This window comes from Elephantulus edwardii, unplaced genomic scaffold (genome assembly GCF_000299155.1).
Source record: "Elephantulus edwardii isolate Elephantulus edwardi_28Jun2011 unplaced genomic scaffold, EleEdw1.0 scaffold00019, whole genome shotgun sequence".
Lineage (NCBI taxonomy): Eukaryota > Metazoa > Chordata > Mammalia > Macroscelidea > Macroscelididae > Elephantulus > Elephantulus edwardii.
In genome coordinates this window covers 6213936-6239150 of record NW_006399769.1, presented here as the reverse complement: position 1 = coordinate 6239150, position 25215 = coordinate 6213936, and the positions used below count along the sequence as shown (strand labels likewise).

Sequence of the window (25215 nt, the reverse complement as noted above, 5' to 3'; positions counted from 1 at the left end):
CCCACCTCCCAAGCAACACTCCCCCCCAAAAAAGGTGAAAGGTTAAATGACAACACACATAAATGACAGTCTAGTCACAGCACAGGATAAAAGCCAAATGAACTGTCTCCCTCAGGTCTTGGGAGAAAGTTACTAGATTGGAGCCCAGCAGATTAAGGCTCAATCAAAGACTGCTGATACTTTGCTTTGTTACCTGAGTAATACCCCTGTACTTCCATGTACAATTCAATGGAGTGAGTGCTTGGTCTGAACCCCTAACTCTCTAGGATCATATGTTCTTATACTACCTTGGCAAACATGCTTTTAAAGACCTCTTTAATGTGCTACGGATGTCAATTTAAAGAGTAAGATATGCTTTTCTAAGTGCCTGGAAAGACGGCTGACCAGAAGCAGCTGACCAAACTCCAGAACAAAAAGAGGGTGCTGCTGGGTGAAACCAGCAAGGAGAAGCTCCCCTTCTAGTATAAGAACATTGATCTGGGCTTCAGAACACCCAATGAGGCCATTGAGGGCACCTACATTAACAAGAAATGTCCTTTCACTGGTAATGTCTCCATCCAAGGGCAAATCCTGTTTGGCATGGTGATGAAGATGAAGATGCAGAGGACCATCGTCATCCGCTGAGACTACCTCCACTACAATTAGTGGAGTACAGTTGCTTTCAGAAGCACCACAAGAGTATGTCCGTGCACCTGTTCCCCTGCTTCAGAGAGGTCCAGATCGGCGACATTGTCACTGTTGGTGAGCACCAGCCACTGAGCAAGACCGTGCACTTCAACATGCTCAAGGTCTCCAAGGCTACCGGCACCAAGATGCGGTTCCAGAAGTTCTGAGCCAGCTACCATCCCTAAGTGAAATAAAGCTGCTTCCCTCCACCACCCCCATTTTATTTATTTTTTTTTAAATTTTATTTTGTTGATTTTAATGAACATTTACAGAGATTTTGGATTTTCATTTTAAAAAAAAGGGATTCCATGACCGGGGTAAGTGGTGGTAGGTGTGTCAGAAGCAATAACATTGGCACAGGATAGAGCAGGTTTTAGGTCTGTTGTACATAGGGTCACTATGAGTTGCAGACGACTCGATGGAACATAACAACAACAGCAACAATGAATTATATAAAACATAATGCATAAAAATGATTACATGAAACGTAATGTGAATGTAGTGTGAAACGCAACATATATAAACTTTGTAAGCAACCCAATGAAAATAATAATGTAATCAAAACCATAATGAATGGGAATGATTATACCAAATACAATGTGAGTGAACAATAGTATGAAACACAATGTATACAAACTTGGCATTCAAACCAATATAAAATGCAAATTTATAAAAATGATACAACATTAAGAAATTATAAAAGATAATAATAAGCAAATGGCTGTTTTAATGCATACTAACTAAAATAAGAAAACAGTGGGAATTTAAAAATGGAGGACCTTCAAAGCCTATGCCTGAATTTTCATCTTTATTTCAACTTCTCTTCCTCTGTTGTCTTCCAGTTTATCTGCTAGCCATCTTTGTGCTTTCTTATGTTAACACATCTAGGTCTTGTTTGAAAAGATGATTGTACCCATGAAATCATATTAATAATCTCTTAAACTTTTTTCAAATTTTTTTCCACTGTTAGTGTTATAATTATTGTGTTTCCTGTCTGGAAGTTATTTTATCTTATGATGGGACCAAATTTTTTTCCTATATGATATTCCTTTATTTAACCAAAATATAGTATGTATTTAATCTCATCCTTACATTTTGAAATAAAATCTTTATCATATACTGTGTATATATAAACTCAATTCATTGCCTTCAAGTCAGAACTGACCTATAGCTGATGCTACTGTATTTCCAGTGTTAAAGATTGCATGGGAGATTTCCCACTTTTCTCCTGCAGTGCAGAGCCACTGGTGAATTTGGACTGTGAGAGAGGTATAGCCTTTGGGTCAGCAGTGCAACTCCCTATGGACTCTGCCAGAAGAGCTCCCAAATTCTATGTTAATTCTCTCATCTAAAATGTACCATGAATCTCCAGTTACTTAACATTTACTAATATTTTCTATTTCTCCCTCACATAGGTTTTCCTGTTATTATTAGATTTATTCTTATAAAGATTTTCATCATTGTTATGACTATTCTTTTTTTTTTCTCCAAAGCTTTACATACCAGAGTTTTTTAGAAGACACCACTACATTGTTATTCATTCATTAATTTATTTTTAAAAAAATTATTTGCTGTGTAATGTATGTGTCAGACTCTAAGGAAGCTACTAGTTAGCCTTCTTCTAAGTATCTATTATACCCAGAATGGGGAGATTTGAACATGTTTATGGGAACACTGATTGTAGAAGAGGCACAGATGGTAGAGCAGACCTCTAAGAATATGAGATAGGATGGGATGAAGAGTATAAATAGGAGAGGGGAAAGAGAGCTAAAAGAAGGAATGTCCAGTAAAGGGGATCAATGTTACAGGAACTGTTGATCCCATAATTCAACACATTTCAGTAAAATTGGGAAGCAGTCATCTGCTGAAAATGGAAGTCAGAGACTAGTTTCAGTAGTGGAGAATATTTGTTGCTGTGGAGAGAATAGAAAGCTTTTTGGATGGCCTGCAGTTCAACATGAATGTAATCACCGAAGTCAATGCAATTTTGTGATTTATCTTTGACACAGTGATGACAGCACTGGGTTTGAGCATATCAGATTGTGAGGATGACACAGGTTAGGGCAAGATTCGTATCTGTTGTTCCCAGGGTCACTGTGTGTTGTAGTTGATTGTATTGCACCAAACAACCCAATTTATAGCATTTACCAACTGTAGAAACAGACAAGAATAGTATCTTGGTGAGAGTATCCAGTCTTTCTTTCTTTTGTTTTTTTCTGAGTACATGTTATCATCTGTAGTCATTGTCCAGCTTTCTGACACATATGCATCAGAAAGCTGGACAATGACTAGGGATGACAGAAGGATAATTGATGCCTTTGAGCTGTGGTGCTGAAGAAGAGTATTAAATACACCATGACTGCTAGGAGAACAAATAAGTTCATCCTAGAGAGGGTGACACCAGGCTGCTCCTCAGAGGCAAGGATTCTGAAGCTTTATCTGACATACTTTGGGCATGTTGCAAGGAGGGACCTGTCATTGTAGAGGGATATCATCCTTGGGAGGATAGAGGGACAGCACAAGAGAGGAAGACCTTCAATGATATGGATTAATTCAGGACTGGGGTAATGGGGGTAGGGATGTCAGAAACCATAAGATCGGCACAGGATAGAGCAAGGTTTAGGGCTGTTGTGTATAGGGTTGCTATGAGTTGCAAGTGACTCAATGACACATAACAACAACAGTGTACTTAATTGATGGAACATTCCATGACAAGATGGGCTCTCTAAGCCCCTTCTTTGTCAGGGAGACTGGATGAAAACTGTGTAAAGAATGTGAGATTCTCAGTGTGTGGAGGGATCAAGTCAGGACAAGGACTCCCCAGAAGCTGAGGGCCTCTCTCTCTTCTAGTGCTATTGCTGAGGCTGGTCCAAGGGGCTCTTATTCTTTAGAGACCATCAGGTCAACCATCTAGTTGCTATAGCCAAATTCATTGTCATACCAGGAAATGAACTGTCATTCAGGGCAATGCCAGCCTCAACATCAAAGATGGAAGAGTGGGTGTCACTGTTAAAGTCAGAGGAGACAGCCTGGTCTTCAGTGTACCCCAGAATGCCCTTGAGATGCCCTTCTGATGTCTGCTTTAATACTTTCTTGATATCATCATATTTGGCAGCTTTCTCCATTTGGCAGTTCAGATCCATGAATGACATATTGGGGTTGGGAACATGGAAAGCCATGCTAGTAAATTTCCCATTCAGCTCAGGGATGACCTTGCCCATGGCCTTGGCAGCACCAGTAGATACAGCAGTGATGTTCTGGACAGCTCCATGGCCATCACGACATAGCTTTCCAGAGGGGCCATGCACAGTCTTCCATGTGGCAGTGATGGCATGGACTGTGGTCATGAGTTCCTCACAATGTCAAAGTTGTCATAGATGACCTTACCAGATTGCTGATAATCTTGAGAAAGTTATCATATTTCTCATGGTTCACACCCACCACAAACATGGGGGCACTAGGAGCAGAGGTGATTATCCATTTGTTAGCACCCTTCAGGTGAGTCCTAGCCTTCTTCAAGATTGTGAAGACACCAGTGGACTCCATAACATACTCAACACCATCATCACCTCAATTGATATTGTTGAGATCTCATCCCTGGAAGATAGTGATGGTTTTACCATTGATCACTAGCTTCCTATTCTCAACCTCGACAGTGCCATTGAACTTGCCATGGGTGGAATCATATAGACCATGTAGTTGGGATCAGTGAAAGGGTCATTGATGGCAACAACATCCACTTTGCCAGAGCTAAAAACAGCCCTAGAAACGAGGCTTCCAATGCAGCCAGATCTCTTTACTTCGACCTTCACCATCGTATCTCAGTGATGCAGTGGAGTGTTCATGATAAGAGAAGACCATCTGTTGACTGAGGAGGGGCAGAGAACCAAGATTATCCAGTCTTAAAGTGTAGCATATTAGGATTAGAAAGAAGAGGTGTGGAAAATTAGAATGAGCATACTCTTTTTATTATTATTATTCATTATTGCACATTTTCTTCCCCCCTTCCCTTCCCAAGCCCACCCTACAATTGCACCCTTGTTCCAGATTGTTTTCATAGATATAATGCCTAATCATATTCTTTTCAGACAATTTCCCCCTCATTTGGGGGGGAGACAAGTACTATATTTAGTTATTGGATCTGATTTCAAAGAATTTGTAAGATTCACTTTATTGTTGTTGCTGTTAAGTGTCGTCGAGTCGTAGACGACTCATAGTGACCCTATGAACGAAAGACTGGAGCACCATTCATAGAGTTTCCAGAGGCAAGCCATTTCAGAAGTGGATGCCACTCCTGCTTCCAAGCTTCTTTTAATCGGGAAGCTCCTCCAAACACTGTCCACCATAGGTAACCATTATCATGTTTGGCACATCTGTGTCACAGTGTTCAGCATCACAGCAACCACGAGTTACCTCTGTACAGCAATGCGCAGACATTACTGTACCATTTTTTTTAAAAATGTCATTTGAGTGGAAGTTTACAAAGCAAATTGTTTTTTTATTTAACCATTTATGTTGTTGTTTTTAGATGCTGTCAAGTATGACTCATAGTGACCCTATGAAAAACAGATCTGAGCCCTGTCCTATCCTGTGCCATCCTCACACTCATTGGAACACTGTAGCCCATTGTGGCAGTCACCATGTCAATCCACCTAGTCAAGGGTCTTCCTCTCCTTTGCCGACCCTCTCTTCACCTTTTCAAGCATCATGTCTCTCTCCAAGGAATATCCCCTTCTAGCAACATGCTCAAATTATGTGAAGTGAAATCTCATTTTCTTTGCCTCCAAAGAGCACTCTGGCAGCTCCCTTTCTGCTTCAAACAAGAGTCAACCATTTATACATACTTTGTTTTATAAATTACAATACCCACAATATAACGGCACTTCTCTACTGCCTTCCTATGATTCTTACCTCCACTAATCTTTCTAGCTTTCCCCTTCATGATTTCTAACCTTTATTCCTGGGCAAATATCATGTGCTTGATTATTTTAAGGAGTAAGTACCTCCCTGGTATTATGGTTCACCTTATAGCTTATCTCTTGTTTGACTAAAGATTGAGCAACAGAGGTGTATTTTATTCCAGGTACAAGAGATGACTAAGAACCATAGCCCTAGAGATTTCAACAATATCTTTTAGTCCAGTAAGCCTGGCCAATTTTAAATATTTTAGTTTTGTTGTACATTTTTGGGTCTACTCCATCCAGGACCTTCTACTGTGATCCCTTTTAGAATAGAGAGTTGTGGTAACTGGACATCATCTAGTTCTTCTGGTTTCAGAATGGCAGAGGTTAACATCATGTGATCCATTAGTCTTTTTTGACTATTTCTATACATCTTTCCCCCCCCTTGTCTTTGTTTCAGATGTGGAGAGACCAGTATTTACATCTTAAGTGACCACTCATAAGCTTTCAAGACCTTCATAGCAATTCATCAAAGTAGGTTGCATAAAATTCTTTGTGGACTGTGTTATGCCAGCTAACCTTGGTGTGTCATAGAACTATGATCTGGAGGTCCTAGGACCACCAACTCACTCCCTAAACCATGACTACAACCTTCAATGTGGGTTACTTCTGAACATTAAGAAAACAAAAATCCCACTGCTGGACAAATAGGGGACATCGTGGTAATCAGAAACAAGATTGAAGTTGCCAAGGGTAGCATATTACTTGGTTACATAATCAACATCCTTGGTAGAAGTGGTGATGAGTCAAAGATACATTACATTAGGGAAATCTGCTATCAAGAAACTCTCCAAAGTGCTAAGAGCTCTGCAAAAGAGCCAGGATGTCAGTTTAAAGGCGAAGTTGTGCCTGATCCAAGCTATGGTCTTTTCAGTTGCTTCCTATACATCAGAAAATGGGACAATGACTAAAGAAGACTAAAGAGAAAATGGTGTTTTTGAATTGTAGTGTTGACAAAAAAAATACTGTATTTCTGATAGACTGCCAAAAGAACAAACATATCTCTCTTGAAGGAAATGTAGCCATGGTGTTTCTGAGAGGCAGAGTCTGTAAAACTTGTTCCCCCTGACTCTGGGCATGTTTTTTAGAGGACCTGGTTCCTTGACTCCACAATCAATACTCTTGGCACCAGCAGCCAGGAAATCAAAAAACGTATTGCGATGGGAAAGTCTGCTGTTAGGGACCTCTCTAAAGTACTCAAGAGCAACAGTGTGTCTCTAGAGACTAAGGTGCATCTGATACAGGCCATGGTCTTTGCAATTACTTGTTATGAATCAGAGAGTTGGACAATGACTAGGGAGGATAGAAGGAGAATTGGTGCCTTTGAGCTGTGGTGTTGGAGAAGAGTGCTGAAGGTGCCATGGACTGCTAAGAGAACAAACAGATTCATCCTGGAGAGGGTTAAACCCGGCTGCTCCTTGGAGGCAAGGATTCAGAGGCTTCATCTGACATACTTTGGTCATGTTGTAAGGAGAGACCGGTCCTTGAAGAGGGACATCATGCTTGGGAGGGAGGAGGACAGACGCAGGAGGGGAAGGTCCTCTGGGAGATGGATTGATTCGGTGACTGGGGCAGTCAGGATGAGTGTGTCAGAGGCAATGAGATTGGCACAGGACAGAGCAGAGTTTAGAGCTGTTGTACACAGGGTCGCTATGAGTCACAAGCGACTCGACAGCACATAACAACAACAGTTCCTTAAAGAGGCATCATGCTGGGAAAGGTAGAAGCTCAGTGAAAGAGAGGAAGACCTTCAGCTGATGGCTGGTCATAGTGACTATCACAGTGGATCTGAGCATAAAGAGTTCATGAGGATGGTGCAGGGTAGAGCAAGGTTCAAATCTGTTGTTCATAAGGTTGGCATGAGTCACGTCATTCAACGGCATCTAACAACAACATTTGGTTATGATTAAGAAGTTTGTGTAACTTTGCCTGGTTCTGCTATATACATGAATATACTTAGAACATAAACCACTATAAATGTAGAAATATCATTTCCCAAAGATATGTATGGTCCTAGGTTTAGTCCATCTCACCTAATCATATTTATTTGCTTTGCCTCTGTGCCAACATATCCACTTGTAGATGAACATTTATTATTGCTGATATTGCCAAGATTTTACATGTGATATTGTTTACCTTTGTTGATGGTTTATCTAGTGTCATCCATTTCTTTAGTGATACTGTGCTGGTCCTTGGACCATTCCTTTAACCTTTTCTTCAAAGATATGTTATTTAGGTCCTCAATATCTTCTATGAGCATTCTTGTTAAGCAGTTCTCCAGGATGGAAAAGTTGCTTTGATGTTGAGTTCAGGAAAATGCTAGGAATTCCCAGGTACTTTTTAATACAAATGATTAATAATGATAAAAGAGACTTTTTAGCTAATTTTGTTGCCCTTTTCTATATATGCAGTATATGAATAATGGTTGAAGCTAAATTAACATTGTTAAGAAAGATATAATAGAGAGCACTTTAACTTTTGAAATGTAAGAGAACAATCATTAAAGAAAATATCATTATATAATAATGAGGCTAATAATTTCATATGGAAATAATACTATATTAATTTGCTGTGTTCACACTAACAGTGAACATGATATTTTGCATTTGCTGTCACATAATTATGTTGCTGCTTTATGAAATGTTACAGTGTCACCTGGAAAAACCTTTCTTTGAGTATAGATCTCAGATCTTCAACTTAGATGGCAGGCTGTAATGTTTTGCTGAGGTATTTTTAAATGAAGAAGTGGGGGAAATGCCTGGCTGAGTCTTAAAGCTAAGGAGTTCTCTTTTCCCCTAAAATTCTGCCCAGAGCAAGACTCTTAAGGGCAGCACTGACTGCTAGCAAATAATTGGTGTCCCTTCCTAGTTCTACTGGCAAATTAGGTACTTAGGTATGATGATAGGCTTGGAATTTAGAAGTTGTCTTAAGGTTATTATAAATTACAGTCTGTACCATGCTGCTTAAAGGAAGCACGAATTCAAAGGGAAAGTAAAAACTAAAAGATTGGAAGACCAAATAAATCCGTATCCATCAGCAAACCGTAGCATAATTACTATGAATCACTATTTGATATAGGCTTCTTACTCTAATAGTTGTTGTTCCACATTAAGAAGAATATTTCCATGAGAAAAATTAATGCTTTATTAACACAAGTGATTACAAGAAGAGTTAATGATTAGTTGGTGCTTTGGAGTAAATAATACCTGAAAGTTTACTTAGTGATGGAAATGAAACTGAAACATAAAGCTACATCTTTACCTGAAGTTTGCTAACGTATCAGGAAGAGGGGTTGAAATGATAGTGGGATCTTAGTATGAAGGAGCAGACATATTTTTCCCTGGGTTATTTTATAAGCTGTCACTGGCAGTGTATTTTCTTAAACTGATATCAGCTACTATTTATACACTTACAATTTCTGGTCAGATTAAGGTGGAAGGTTGTAGTACCCACATATATAAAATAGTATAATAATGTTCTATTCTTTTTGGGACAAATTTGTTACATGAAATGTCAGATGAGTCATTTTGCTCATGTCAGATATTTGAAAGTAATGGAAAGATGCCAACGTAGAAGCCCAGTAATTCATGCATTGGTGTAATGGAGCAAATGAAATGCAAAGCTCTTGTACAGGTCCAATTTCAGCACCAAACACTTACCTGTCAGTCAGCAAAATTGTCCCTGAATAAAAATGAACCCCATCTGAGAGGCAGAGCATTTTAATATACATCATATTCTTTGACTCCATTGCGAGTTAGAAGCTGCATGGAAAGAAAGAGAATACTGCTGAAAAAGACATTTACAGCAACCTGTGAGCCTGCAGAAAATCTTGCTCGCACTACTGCCCACAAAAGGTTTTGGGTTTGCCCTTTCCCTCTTGAGCTATTGACAAACTCTTTAGCATAGCTCCCTTCCTCCCCTCAGTATCTCTTATCTACAGGGAAATGCAGCCCATTTACCCCAAACTGGGAGAGATTTGACCACGCATGGATGTGAAAACCAAGTTTTAGACAGGTAACTTTATTGCTGTCTGGATGCAGCTGGGGGGTATATTTATGGAAGTGACAATTAAAAAATGTGTGTCACACAAATCAAGTCAGACATATCTTCACAGAAATTATTTTTACGGCCCCAAAGTGACGACCATCCTTTTGAAAAGCTTTTCATTTGGAATTGGTTCCCACTTTTCAATGTGAGAAGGCATCTTACAGAAATGAGGTGCCCTACTTTTCTTCAAGCTGATTCCTTGTGGTTTTTAAAAAGCAAATGAGAAAGTTAAGGATCTGTGTGCTTCAGTGCCCACGCACCCAGAGCTTCTTACATGCATCTTCTAGGAGTCATGATTTGTTCTACCTTTGAAATGTCTGTTTTCCATTTCTGTGTTTTAAGACTCTAAGTGCTTATAGGAAACCAAGCAGCTATTGAAAGCCGGTAATGACTAGTTCTTCTAAATGTTAATGATTGAGAATGAACTAGCAATCAGGTTTCAAAAATAAAATAAAATATAATATAAAGTCTGCTGTATTAGAAACGATGATAATTAAATCAAGCTAAGGTGCCCTATACTTATGACTGTACTAATGCTTGAAAAATTATGAGTATAGAGAAAATTTACATAAATCCTCTTTAAATGATGTATGTGAAAAAGGGGGGGGGGAAATGAAAAACCTTGGTGACAGGACTGAATTTCTTTTAATCCCCTGGTTCAAGTGGTCCTAGAAATAATCATACTTGTATCAATCTACGCATATTGCATGACTTTTGTAAGATGTGAAAATAGTGTTTTTCACTAAATTGTCACTTATTATTGTTCATTTAGGGCCACTAACATAGAAAAATTTCTCAGCTACAGTGTCAAAAGAATAGGGACAATTTGATGTTTTCTTTTGATGCTGTTTGTTGATATCTAGACCACTGTAGCTTGATTGCCTAACATTAAACCTATAATAACAGTGCAATCATAGCAGTATCATCATGAATGTTGTTACAATAGAAACAACATTTACACGGCCTCAGAATGGTAATTATCAAACTTTTTGTCATGAAGCACTTATTTGCTAGCATTGATCTGCCCCGGTCAGTTGTTAGCTCTTCTCATCTGAGGTGTATTGATTGTATAATCAGTAGATAGAGGCTGTGGGCAGATGAAATTCAGTGTTGTTGGGCAAATTATCGACTGCTTGCCTGTTGACCTGGACCCTGCTGGTTGTACCTTAGATGCTGGTGGGATTATTACTCATTTCAGTGACTCTACTTTATGACAGAGCACTCTGTATTATTATAAAAGATAAATGCCATCCTGCTTGCAGTGGTTGTGGTTGACTACACAAATGTCAGAATCTAGCTAGTCTGAGAAGTAGGCAGTACAAGTATGTTTGAGGTGATATTAAAAGGAAAAAATATTTAGGCTCTCGCCCTTTTGGAAATCATCTCTTTATATGTATCTAGTGATAAAAATAGATGCCTGTATGCATCTGTTGTTCTTGCTATATACCATCAAGTCAGAAACAGCACAGAGCTCACCCTCCAGCAGGTTTTGAGAAGCCATAAATCACACGAGAGGAGATTGCCCATCTTTCTCCTGAAGAGCAGCTGGTGGATTCGAGCCACATGCCCTTGGGTTGGCAGTGCAGCTCCTTACCACTAAGCCGCCAGAGTGCTCTCATATGCATCTAGCTGCTGGTAATAATAAAACCTTGCATGTATATAACACATATCATCTACAAAAGGATGTCCTAACAAGTCATTAAGTGGTAGGACCAATATTCTTGTTTTGCCGATAGGAAGATGATGTGTTATTGTTTTTGTGTACCACCAAGTTAGAACTGACCCATAGCTGACCCTCCAGTGGGTTTTCAGAGGCAATTAACTGCACGGGAGGAGACGGCCCATTCTTTGCCAATAGGAACATTGTTGTTGTTATGTGTCAGGCTCCTTAAACTGGGAGAAGATAAATTTCTTTTTGGTAAAGCCATGCACTTGTAGTGCTATTATAGCAGTTGTTTTTTAATACCATTGAGTCCTTACCAAGCCATCGCTGACTCTCTAGGGGGTTTACAGAAGCAATACAGGAAGAGGTTGCCTGCCTTTCTCCCTTGGAGCAATGCATGAATTTGAGCCATCTATCATTGCATTGCAGCAAAATTTCTTACCATTAAACCACCAGAGCTCACTAAGAAACTCACTTATAGCAGTACTGGGCACACAAGTGAGTAAGGAGTTGCAATGCTAACCCAAAATCAGTTCAAATTCACTAGCTTCACCAAAGAAAGACGGGCAAACTCCTCCTGTGTGATTTACAGTCTGAAAATCCACCAAAGGGTTAGCTATGAGTCTGTTCCAACTCGATGGCAATGAGTTGAGTCAGTGAGAGGTAATTAAGACAATCATAATTGCAACATTCTGTTGCTCTGCCGTATTAAATTGCCAGACCTAGCCACTGTGACACTGATGTGTCAAATGTGATAATGGTTACCCATAGTGGACAGTGTTTGGTGGAGCTCCCAATGAAAACAAGCTTGGAAGCAGGAGTAACATCTACTTCTGAAATAGCTTGTCTCCAAAACCCTGTGAACCTGGAGAAAGGATAAAAGTTATGCAAGTGTTCAGGTCTTTCATTCATAGGGTTGCTATGAGTCGCTTATGATTTGACAGCACTTAACAACACAACAACCATCCTCACCCTCCTGGGAGTGGATGAAACCAGGTTGCTCCTTGGAGGCAAGGATTTTGAAGTTCCATCTGACATATTTTGGGCATGCTGCAAGGAAGGACCAGTCCTTGGAGGAGGGACATCATGCTTGGAAGGGTAGAGGGATAGCACAAGAGAGGAAAAACTCTGAATGAGGTGCTGGATTGACTCAGTGACTGGGGTAATGGGTATAGGTGTGCCAGATAATGAGGCTGTCTCAAGATAGAGCAGGATTCAGAGCTGTTGTACATAGGGTTGCTGTGAGTTGCAAGTGATTCGATGGTACATAACCACAGCCATAATAATCATTAACTATCTCTCCATATCCTCTTTAACATTTATTACTTGCTGCCCTGTTAAACTTTGTCATTCTTACTGGATTGAGATGGTACCTCATTGTGGTTTTGATTTGCATCTCTCTTATTGCCAGTGATTTGGAGCATTTGTTCATGTGTCTGTTTGCCATTCAGATATCTTCCTCTGTGAAAATTCTTTCCATGTCTTTTGCCTATTTTGTAATTGGGTTATCAGTCTTTTTCTTGTGGAGGCCCAGGAGTATTCTGTAAACTTCTGTTCTGAGACTCTTGTCTCAAATGTTTGTTCTCAGTCTGTAGGTTTTCTTTTCACCCTGTTGGAAAAAGTTTTTTGTATGCATAGAGATTTAATCTTGAGAAAGTCCTGTGCATCAATTTTATCCTCTTCAGTTTGTACATTTCTGGTTGTATTTGGCAGTCTCTTTATGCCTTGGACTAGTGCTTCTAAGCTTGATCCCAGTTTGTCTCTTAAGAACATTATGGTTTGGGGCTTTACTCCCAGGTCTCTGATTCACCTTGAGTTGATTTTTGTGTATGGTGTGAGATGTGGATCCTGCTTCAGCTTTCTGCAGGTGAAAGTCCAGTTTTGCTAGCACCATTTGTTGAAGAGGTTATCATGTCCCCATTTGATAGCTTTGATTTCCTTGTCGAATATCAGTTGGTCATAGATAGCTGGGTCTATTTCTGGGTTCTCAATTCTGTTCCGTTGTTCAGTGTGCCTGTCATTGTACCAGTGCCATGCTGAACATTGTTGGTGAGATTGTAAAATGGTGCAACCATTTTGGAGGGCAGTTTGGCACTTCCTCCAAAAGCTGAACATAGACATTCCATATGAACCAGCTATTCCATTACTTGGAATATACTCTGAGAATATGAGAACTGAGGCACAAACTGAGATTTGTACACCAGTGTTCATAGCAGCATTATTCACCATCACAAGAACATGAAAAGAGCCCAAATGTCCAACCACAAACAAATGGATTCAGAAGTTATGGTACATACACACAATGTAATACTATGAAGCATGCAGGAACAATAACTGTAAATTATTCCCTAATTTGGGAGGGACAGGAGAGCATTATACTGAGTGAAATAACGCAACCCCACAAGGATAAATATTGTATAAAACCATTACTGTAGAATGAGTATAAGGACCCAAAAAGGTGGGTGAGGCTGGAAGCAGAGGATGTGGATGTGCAGTTGTAGGAGTGGATTAATCATTGCGTTGTACAATTTGATGATTTGATACACCTGATTACTAGCTGCTGCTTACCTTGGCACTAGGAAGCTTCTGGCAAGATCAAAATTGGGTTCTAAGCAATTTCTACACTTCCTCCTGGCCACATTCTCTGGAGGGCATGGCAATGGCTGTACCCTCTTCTGCTGCACATGCATCTTTTGGTACTTACAGTCTGAGATCGCCATGGATCAGATGAGGAAAATTAAGTGGCAGCTGTCAGTGCCAAGGTATTGACAAGACTAATGGTGCTGGTGAGCAAGTAGGCCTAGGTGAGAGTGGTAGTGGTGGTGATGGCAGTGACCCTGGAGAGGCCCTCACATGTGCTGGGGAACCTCACTCTGGATGGGGCCTACTCAATGCTGCACAAGAGATTGTGCCCACGGAGATGATGGGGAGAGTGACCAGGCTTCAGCTACATCCTCAGATGAGGTGCAGGCACCAGTGAGGGTGCGCACGCGCAATCATCCCCACTCAAAAGCTCCACTGAGGACATCTGCAAGCACCTGTCACAATCATCTGATATTTGGTTCCCTGAGGGTGATCTTGAGAAGCTAACCCTCAATAGCTCCATCTTTGACAAGCCCCTTTAGTCGTAGCCTCCGTTGTGTCAGCCTGCCTGAAATTGGTTTTGGGAAAGTGGAGACCTACATCAAGCTGGACAATCGGGGCCAGGGAACCTGTGCCATTATGTACAAAGGCAAAAGCAAGCTAATGGACAATCTTGTAGCACTCAAGGATCAGACTGGAGCATGAAAAGGGGGCACCCTGCTCTGCCATCGGGGAAATATCCCTGCTCAAGGACCTCAAACATGCCAACATCGTCATGTTACATGACATAATCCACACAGAGAAGTCCCTCACCTTTGTCTTCGAGTACCTAGATGACTGTGGAAATATCATCAACATGCACAACGTGAAACTGTTCCTGTTCCAGCTGCTCCGTGGCCTGGTCTACTGCTACACCAAGACCTCAAGCCCCAGATCCTGCCCATCAATGAGAGGAGAGAGCTCAAACTGGCAGAGTTTGGCCTGGCCTGAGCCAAGTCAATCCCAACAAAGACCTACTCCAATGAGGTGGTGACATTATGGGACCGACCCCCTGACATCCTGCTGGGGTCCACAGATTACCCAGATTGGCATGTGGGGTGTAGGCTGTATCTTCCATGAGATGGCCACGGGCTGGCCTCTCTTCCCTTGTTCCCTGGTGGAGGAAGAGCTACACTTCACCTTCCACATCCTAGGGACCCCAACTGAGAAGACGTGGCCAGACATCCTGTCTAATGAAGAGTTCAAAACATACAAATATCCCAGGTACCGAGCTGAGGCCCTTTTGAGCCATGCACCCCAACTTGAGAGTGATGGATCCGATCTCCTGTCTAAGCTGCTGCAGTTTGAGGGTTGCAGTCGGGTCTCTGCAGAGGATGCCATGAAACATCCTTTCTTTCTCAGCCTGGGGGAGAGGAGCCATAAACTTCCTGACACTACTTCCATATTTGCACTAAAGGAGATCCAGCTACAAAAGGAGGCCAGCCTTTGGTCTTCTTCAATGCCTGACTCTGGCAGGCCAGCTTTCCATGTGGTGGACACCAGTTCTAAGCTGAGTACTAAGCCCAGACCCAGGCCCCAGGAAGCAGTGACTGGAGGAATGCCAAACTCCCAGGGCCGCCTGCAATTCCATCCCCCACTAGCTGCCTGCCTACCTGCGTACTCATGCTCCCCTGCCCACATATCCCTTGCTGCTTCCCTCAACATCCAACCAGTGGCCTGTCGGCTCACCTAAAGGCCTGCCAGTTACCCATTGGCCTGCCAGCTCACCCATTGGCCTCTCTACTGGGTGCTAACAGAGCTCTCATCACTACCTTACCTGCTCTGTGTCCGTCTGTTTGTCCGTCTCTTTCTATGTCTTGGCAGCTGCCAGCCAGCAGACAGCATGGCCATTCCAGCCTCCCACACTGAGGCCAGGCCTACTCCCCTCCCCATCATACCCTCCCCCAGGATGATTTCCCCAAGACCAGCCAGGGATCTGGAGTTAGCCCAGGCTGGAGATCTGGACTCAGACAAAGTAGTGGTGATACCCTAGGTCTGCGGCTTCTTCTGCCTGCCTTCCTGCCAGTCCCACCAGCCTCATGTTGTATGGGCTTCTTTTTTGTTTTAGTTATTGTATTTTTTTAAAAAAATTATTCTGAATGAGGTTTTTGGTTCTTTAAAAAGCAATCTCTCTATATAGACTGGCCAGGTACCACCAGCCTCCGTGTATGGGCCTTCACACGGTATTTTGTGCAATGAAGCCCCACTCCCAGCCTCTCAAAGGCAGGGGCACAGACCCTGTCTAGAACCCTGACTTTCAGCAGACCCTGAGGTTGCCTAAGGGAAAGCATGCCTTGTACACTTGCCTTCCTAGCCCTGCCTGCCGTTCCCAGCTGCTAAGAGACCAGGGAATGACTGGAGATTCTCTGAAAGGTGGGTGAAGTGGAGGCCCCCCATCCTTTCCCTCTTGCAGTTCCACAGATAGAGCCTCCTTCCCAGGGTTTACCCAGCCCACCCCTCTTTTGCCTCTGTCCCATTTGCCCCTATTGAGTAGAAGCCCTGATGGAAACCATCCAACTCTAAGAGCCATAATATGTGTGTGTGTGTGGGGAGGGGGGCGCGTATGTCTGCATAGGCAGAGGTGGTGGAAATTGTATCCACGTGTTCCCTCTTAGCCCCTGGAAAGGATGAGGAAGTACAGGGATTTTCTAGGGTCAGTCTCAGATGGGTGATTACCTCCCCTTCTTCCACCCTAAACCATGGGGCCCTCAAATGGAGTTGGAGGAGTGGGGCGGTGGACTTTTCCCAATGGGGTTTGAGTTCCTGAAAGCACCATAGTAGCTGTATGAAATATTAGAAGTCTGAAGTGAAAAGAAACCACAAACAAAACCCACTATGCATTTAAATAACTTATTGGATTGAGTAACCTTAAGGGTGGTGTGCCTCTTATAGATGGTAGCTTTTGTTTAACACATACATGTCTCTAACAAAAACTTTTGCTCACTTGAGTAAATTACTCAAAGCTCTTTCTTTTGACATGTCATATTTTCCTTTGTCTTCTATTGTGTTTTGAAATAATTCTTATCATAAGTAACTACAACATATCACATCTCAATGTCTAGGCTAGGCCTTTCTGACATACATAGAAGCAAAGAAAGAAATGTCCTTAGCCTATTTTGATATTCAAGTCACCCCATATGTGTATATATTTTAAAGCTGAAGGCATTCACAATAAAATATTCACCTTTTTTTAAAAAAGGGGGGGGGAAATAAAGATAATGTGTTACTAGCAGTGCAATGTCATAAAAATATTAACTGTTCAAATAGAGAATTCTAATCTCCAAGTGTCAATACAGATGAAGGGACGCTTGTGCACAGCCCTACATCTCTAAATACACACGGTTTTCCTGGGAAGCTGTCTCACTCTTTCTTTCTGCCAGCTACTTGACCATTGTGTTATAAAGGTCAGTTACCTGCTCTTTGTATTTTAAAGGCTTATTCACAGCCAGTAGTCCTATAAGCAATGTCTTTAGTACTTGGTCTTAAATTTTGCAGCTGTTGAATTATGATTGGGCAATGATTTTTTCCCTCTTTGAGAGCTACTTGTGTTCTTCCATTTAAAAGACTGAATGACTGATTCCTTACCCAAAATATTGTGGGAGATAATGGAGAAAATGCATGAAACTTGTATTCAGAGATGACTTGGAGTTGAGATATTTCATAGTGTATAAGTCTATGAGTACCAAAGAAAACCGCTATTTGAGTACCTTTTAACAGATTTCTAGGCAAATATCTAAAAAGGAACTCTCAGTTTTTGTAATTGCAACCTTTTCCCGAGAAGCATGAATTTGTATGCATATTCCTTTCCTAAAATTACACTGACTACCAGAGTAATATAACACCCTGGTGGCACAGTCTGTAAGGAGTTGTGCAGTTAATATAAAGGCTTTCAAATTCTCTGGCCTTTAAAATCCACAGGCAGCTACTTGGGAGAAAAAGAAGCAATCTCCCTCCATGTAATTTACAGCCTCTGAAAACTCGCAGGAGGGTCAGTTATGAGTCAGTTCTGACTCAATGACAATGAATTTAAATTTGACCAGAGTGATAAGTGATTGGCTACTAACAACTCAGCTGTTGACCCACCTGCTAATACACAGAAGAAAGAGGAGCAGTCTACTTCTCTAAAGCCATTGAAAATCCTGTGGGGTAAGTTCTACTCTGTACAGTAGGAATATGGTGAGTTGGAATTGACTAGAATGTGCCTACTCACAAGAGTAATAGTCAATCTTTTTTAAAAAGCCTACTTGTTTTGACTTCTGCTGAGATACTAAGATACATGCTTTATAGTTATTAAGTGTGCTGGAGAAGAACATTGAACATATAACTTGGACTGCTAAGTAAACAAACAGGTCTGTCCTGGAGAGGATGGATCCAGGTTGCTTCTTGGAGACAAGGATTTTGAAGCTCTGTCTCTCATACTTTGGGTAGATAGACAAAAAAAGACCAGTCCTTGGAGAGGAACACCACTCTTGGAAGGGTGAAGGGACAGCGCAGGAGAGGAAGACCCAAGATGAGGTGGAGATGACACAGTAACTGGGGTAAAGGGATAGGTATGTCAGAGTCAGTGAGATTGGCTCAGGATAGGGCAGGGTTCAGAGCTATTATGAATAGGGCTGCTATGAGTTGCAGTTGACTCAATAGTGTATGCCAACAATGATACAACTATTATTGAAATATGCCTATGAACAACTAAAGTGAAAAATGAAGAAATTGAGGATTTGTACCCCTTACCATCTGAAATTGAGTTGGAAACAAAGAAGGTAGACTGACTGGTAGTTGGAAATGACAGACTTGGTGGCAGAAATGAGGTTGAAGATTGAGTGATTGAATGATTGAATCTTGTACAGTGTATGGTTTATTCATTGCAGATACCTTTAAAACCAAACCTCACAAATGGACATATTGTATCTGGTACCTGGAATACACAGGTATCATACTGAGTGAATCTATGCAAAGAATTGTTGGAAAAGCTCAATAGAAAGCACAACCAAGGTGCTCTTTAGAGGCAAGGATTGTTAATCTTTATCATACGTACTGTGAGCATGTTGTTTGTTAGGAACCACTCCTTGGAAAAATCATCATACTGGTAATAGTGGAAGGTCAGTGAGAGAGAGGAAGACCATCAGAAAGGTGGATTGACACAGTGACCTTATCAGTGGGCTCAAGTATATCAGAGATGACAAAGGCAGCACAGTGTTCAGATCTGTTATTCATAGTGTTGCTGTGCGTGGTAATCTACTGAACAGCACCTAAAAACATCAGCAACACCCTGTTGTACTCTTATCTAATTTATTCTAATAGGTCTTGCTTAATGTTATACTTTGTATATAAAAGGAACTCAATTTTAATTTTGACTGAAATGGACTAGACCTTCCTTCAGCAAGTATTGAATAATAAGAATACTGGTATAAGTCTTTAGATGCAGCAAGGGATGAATAAAACATACAATTCCTGTTCTCCAAGAACTCATGATGAGAAGTTGTTTACACAGATATAAAGAAGTAATTATATGAGTACTTATTTAACCTAATTGTCATTAATTATATGCTTAACACGGTCAGGAGAGTGGAAGTTTTTCCAAGAAATGAGATCAGTTCTATGTTCCTGTAGCAGTAGACCTATTTAAATGGAACTTTATTGCAATATAATCTCCCTAAAATAAAACTCACATATTATAAATTTATATTTCAATGAATTTGGACAAGTGTGCTTACCATATACAAGCATATAGGCGACTTTCCAGTTGATTTCTCCTCATAGAGACCCCATGTGGCCAAATAGCACTGGCCCTTTGGGTAGAGACTCTGAGTGCATTCTAGCCTCTAGACTTTAAGTTAGCACCTAAATCCTCGACCACTGCACCACCATGGCCCCTTTGTGCCTTTTCCTAGTTAATTACCAGTCTCCCAAAGGCCAAGCCTCAAACATGAGCCATGTCCTTAAGCAATCATAGCTCTTTCTGTCATTGTAGATTGTTGTTGTTAGGTGCTGTCAAGTTGAGAATAGTGACCCTATGAACAACAGATCTGAGTCCTGTCCTAACCTAAGCTCTGATAAACTTGCTGCAGTCACCGTGTCAATCCATCTTGGTGAGGAGCTTCCTCTCTCATACTTTGGGCATGTTGTTAGGGGAGACAATTGCTTGGAAAAGGAGATCAGGCTTGGAAGGGTATCTTTTTTTATCATCTCAGAAAAATGGAATCATACAGCACACACTCCTTGTGTCTGTCTTCTTTTGCTCAGCTTGGTATTTTTGAGATTCATCCATGTTCAGTATTGTTTCCTAAGTTACAATAAGTGTCAGGAAATTTCAGAAGTTTTGACTGGCAGGAGATAGAGGAGAGAAGAATGGAGGAGAAGGGGGATAGGAAAAGCTGATGAGATACGTAGAGATAAGCTAGATTCGAGTATTACTCTGTAAAGGATTTAAAGGCAATGGAAACATTTTTAATTAGGATAGTGTCCAAACTTATTCTGATGAATATATGGTTGGATTGTGTGTAGGAGGGTAATGTGTCTTGAGACTTCAGTTTCAATATCAGGGTATTTTTCCCCTCTTTCTTAAAAATTTCATGTTAACCACCCTCCTCTGTTAAGGTTTATACAATAGACTTTTAAAACAAGCATATTTAATTTTCTAAAATCTCTTGTATTCAGATTTTCTTTTTGAATAATATGTAGTAATGTTGTTAACATCTGATTAAATATACCTCTTTACAAAGACAAAATGAAAATGGTGACATTTTATAAATTAAAGAAAAAAAATTTCACTGTTTCAGTGGCTTCTTTCATTACCTTTGGATTAATGATTGGAAAGTTTCAGCTTTCACCTCTTAGTTATAGTACGTATGTCCAACCATTTGCTGGCATATACTTTTAGGCATCCTATCTTTACTTCAATGACAACATAGCAGAAAAAGAAAAAGCTCAAGTCATCACTTCTGTTCACTTTCATGTGTTGCTATTCTATTACATATCTATTGCCCCTTCATGCATATGTCTAAGTAGGAGCTAGAATTGCTAGTTGAACAATTTGTGCTGAATATCCCATGGACTGCCAAAAGAAAAAAACAAATATGTGTTGGAGAAGGTGCAGCCAAAGTGCTCCTTGGAGGTAATGATGATAACGCTTCCCCTTCACATACTTAGGGCATGTTGCTAAGAAGGGCTATCCCTTGGAGAGAGACATGATTCTCAGAAAGGCAGAGTGTCGGCGAAGGACAGGAAGACCCTCAACCAGGTGGATTGACACAGTGAGTATCTCAATGAGGTCAAGTGTGTCAAAGTGTAAGGATGGCACAGGAAAGGACAGGTTTCAGATCTGTTGTCCATGGGGTTGCTCTGGGTCATATTCTACTCACCAGCACCTCACAACAACAGTGCCTAAGTTAGATGCCTACAAATTGCCTCATCTCTTATGATTTTTACCTTAACTTTTGTTTATCATTTTAATCTAATTTTATGGAATTTGTTTGTTGTTGTTGTTTTGTTTTTCCTTTTAAGAATATTTCCTTGGATTTGATTTCTTTCACTTTACATTATCAAAGTTTCATCATCTAATCTTATAATCTCTGTACCAATTTATTTCCTCTCCACTCCCTCCACTCTCCAATCTCTTAATTATATTCCTGCCAAGTAAATTATTGGCATTGCATTTTCTTCCTATCACTCCTTTGAAAAGAAAAAAAAAAAGTCTAGTCTTTACTGAGGACATTCTGGTAAGCCTTTCATCATTCCATTAAATTATGTGAGAAAAATCTTATTAACTCCATTTCTACAGTGAGCAAAAACTGAGTTCCAACAGTGGAAGAACTGAATTTCTAGTTCTCTCTCTCTTTCCATGGAGTTGGCCCCGACTTACAACTGACCCTTCACTGGTTTATAATGCTGTAAATAGCCCAAGAGAAGACTGTCCAGCCTTCTCCCTCCAAGTTACTGTGGATTGAAGCCACAAGAGAAGTGCAGCCTTTGGGGTCACAACTCTCCAGGGACAGTTTTGTCTATTACAAAATCCTTTTCTCTGCTTTACACAAACTTAGAGTGAGTTCTTTAGTCCAATGATAATCAGTCCCAACATTTCTAGTCTTCAAAGCCTTACAAAATCTGTCCTTTCCCTCAAACCATGCCTTCTCACCTTCCTTTACTCTTCAAGTTAAACTCTTTTTGTTGTTGTTGTTGTTGTTTTTTGGTGTTAAGGCCCAGCTCTTCTGATCAAATGAACATTCTTAGATATTCTGAGAGGTGATAGTGACATTTTGCTTGGTGTTTTCATGTATTTCTTCTCATCATCTGCCTCGGTTGTGTCTAGAAATCATATAACTATCTCTGAATCTGTACTGCCCAGTTGACTAAAGCCTTTTATAAAGACTCCACTTCCTAAACAACATGCCTTTGGAAACTTAGAAACTCTTAAGTCCTTTTGTTCAAAACGTCTCAGTGAGTCGTGTTTGACTTGAAGGCAATCAACAACAACACTATATTTAGGGATGTATTTAGAATTGAAAGGCAGAAAGAAGCCTATTCTAAAGAGTAAAATTTAGCCCTAATTTGTTTAGGAGGTTAATGAATTTGGATGAGGAGGGGGAAAGGACAAGATTAATTACAAGAATAAAATGTATTAAATTTTATTTTAGAGTAAAAAGTAACGAAAAGCCAAATTGTTGTTGTTAGGTGTCATTGGGTCATTGCCAACTCACAGCTACCCTTTGTACATGACACGGGAAAACTTCCTGTTCTGTGCCATCCTCACAGTTGCTGCTGTCCTTGAACCCATGGTTGCAACCCCTACGTCAATCCATTTGGTTGAGGATTTTAGTCCTTTCAGGTGGCTCTCTACTTTATTAAGGATGATACCTTTCTCCAGGGACTGCAAGTCCTTCCTGAAACCTTTCCCCAGCAAAACAAACAAACCAAAAAAGCAAAACAAAAAAAAAAAGAAAAGAAACTACGTCATGAAATCAAGTCAAACTCACGGCAACCTTCTGTTCTACTTCTAAGGCTTTAAATCTTTGTGAGAGGAGACTGCTCATCTTTCTCCCGTAGCTGCCTCATGGATTTGCACCACCAGCCTTTCAGTTAGCAGCTCAAAGCATTGCCCTGCATCACTAGGACTTGAAGCCAAATCTCACCATCCTTGCTTCTAAGGCGAGTTCTGGATGTACTTCTTCCAAGACAGGTTTGTTGATTGATTGTTTGGTAAGGGCATGATACATTCAGTATTCTTCGCCAAGACTACAGTTCAAATGCATCAATTCTCTTCAGTCTGCTCATTTATTGTCCAAGTTTCGTACGCGTAGAGATGACTGGAAAACCATGGTTTGGATCAGATGCACCTTAGCCCTGAAAGTGTTTTCCCTGCTCTTTAGCACTTTAAAGAGGTTCATGGAAGCAGATTTGCTCATTGCAATGTGCCCATTGATTTGTTCACTGCTGCTCCCATGGTAATTGATTGTAGATCCAAGTAATAATAAATCCTTCACAACTCAGAAATGCATATGAAAGAGAAAACCTTTTGAGTTAAATAACAGGTGAAGGCAAATGCTAATATAAAATTAAGAATAGAGTAACTGGAATTAGGTATTTCTAAGGAAATACCTTTTCATGGGGGAGTTTTTAGAGAGTTTCCTCAGGGTTGGGCAAGACTTGATAGCACACTCATGTTTAGGTGGCCCTAGACAGTTTCATTGTAAGTTTCATTGGATTTCAAGTAAGGAAATAAAAAAATGTGTCATGCGGAGCTCTGGTGGCCTAGTGGCTAGGAGCTGCAACTACAATCCCAGAGGTGCACGGTTCGAATCCACCAGATGCTCTGCCGGGGAAGGAGGGACAATCTCCTCCTGTACCAGTCAGATCTGATTTGACGGTACACGCACACAAAAATAGTAAAATAAAAAAAATTTTAAAAAAATGTGTCATGTGGACAAGATCTGCTGTCAAGGATCTCTCCAAACTAGTAAAGAGTGATAATGTCAGTTTAAAGATTAAGGTGCACCTGATCCAAGCCCTGGTCTTCACAAATCCTTCCTAGGCATCTGAAAGTTGCACAGTGAATAAAGATGACAGAAGAACCAGTGCTTTTGATTTGTGGTTTTGGAGAGGATGCTAATACCCATGGACCACCAAAAGAACAAATATATCTTGTAGAAAAGTGCAATGATAGTGCTCCTTTGAGGTAAGGGTGGTAAAACTTCATCCACGTACTTTAGACATGTTGTCAGGAGAGGCCACTTCTTGGAAGAAAGACATCATGGTGGGAAAGGTGGAGCCTCAGACAAAGAGAGGAAGACCCTCAACAAGATGGATTGTGACAGTGACTGTAACAGTGGGCTCGAGTATATCAGAGGTGATGAGGATGGCACAGGATGTGGGAGGGTTCAGATGTGGTGTTTGTAGGGTTGCTGTGGGTCGTAATCCACTTGACCACACATAAGAACAACAGAGAATATGATGCATAGACAAGAACTGGTGATCCAAATCATTGCAGTACAACATTCTCACCCAGCAGATAGAAGACCTTTTAGAACTGTGTCTGTTTAACTTGCCTCTCTTCATAGCTAGAGCCTTTCCTGGCACATAGTAGGTCTTTAGAATGCCAATATATAGTGTATTAAAAAGAAGTGAGACTCTATGTTAAATAGGAATCTACTCTAGTTCATCAGGCAAATTTGTTACCTATTTTCAATTTATTTATCTATGAAACAGAGAAAATTAAATTATCTTGCATGATTGGATTTGAGGATTAGAAGAATCTTTTTATTGCACTATTAATACTAGCCAAACACAGAAAAAGCCTTAATATTCATCAGTAGGTGAATGGATAAAAACAAGATGTGATATACACATTCAATGGAATATTCCTTGGCTATACAGGCAAACCAAGCCTGATACATGTATCAACCTTAAAAATATTATAGTTGTTGTTGTTGTTGTTATGTGCCTTCGAGTTGCCTGCGACTCATAGCGACCCTATGTACAACAGCCCTAAACTCCGCTCTGTCCTGTGCCAATCGCACCGTCTCTGACACTCCCGTCCCAATTATCCCAGTCACTGAATCAATCCACCTCATAGAGGGCCTTCCTCTCCTGTGCTGTCCCCCCACCCTCCCAAGCATGATATCCCTTGCCAGGGACCGGTCCCTCCTCACAACGTGTCCAAAGTATGTTAGACAGAGCCTCAGAATCTTTGCCTCCAAGGAGCCACCCGGTTTAACCCTTTCCAGGACAAATCTGTTTGTTTTCCTAGCCATCCATGGTATT

At 40.7% G+C, this 25215-nt stretch overlaps 1 protein-coding gene and 2 pseudogenes across 1 annotated transcript in view; 2 read left to right on the top strand and 1 right to left on the bottom strand.

Annotated features, from left to right (window-relative positions):
- The window catches only part of LOC102856260, a 27957-nt pseudogene extending 23944 nt beyond the window's left edge, over positions 1-4013 (bottom strand).
- Positions 1-25215, top strand: part of CAMKMT (calmodulin-lysine N-methyltransferase) — a 620355-nt gene that overhangs the window by 355666 nt on the left and 239474 nt on the right. The gene's annotated exons all lie outside the window — the stretch shown is intronic.
- Positions 14044-15652, top strand: LOC102855843 (annotated as a pseudogene).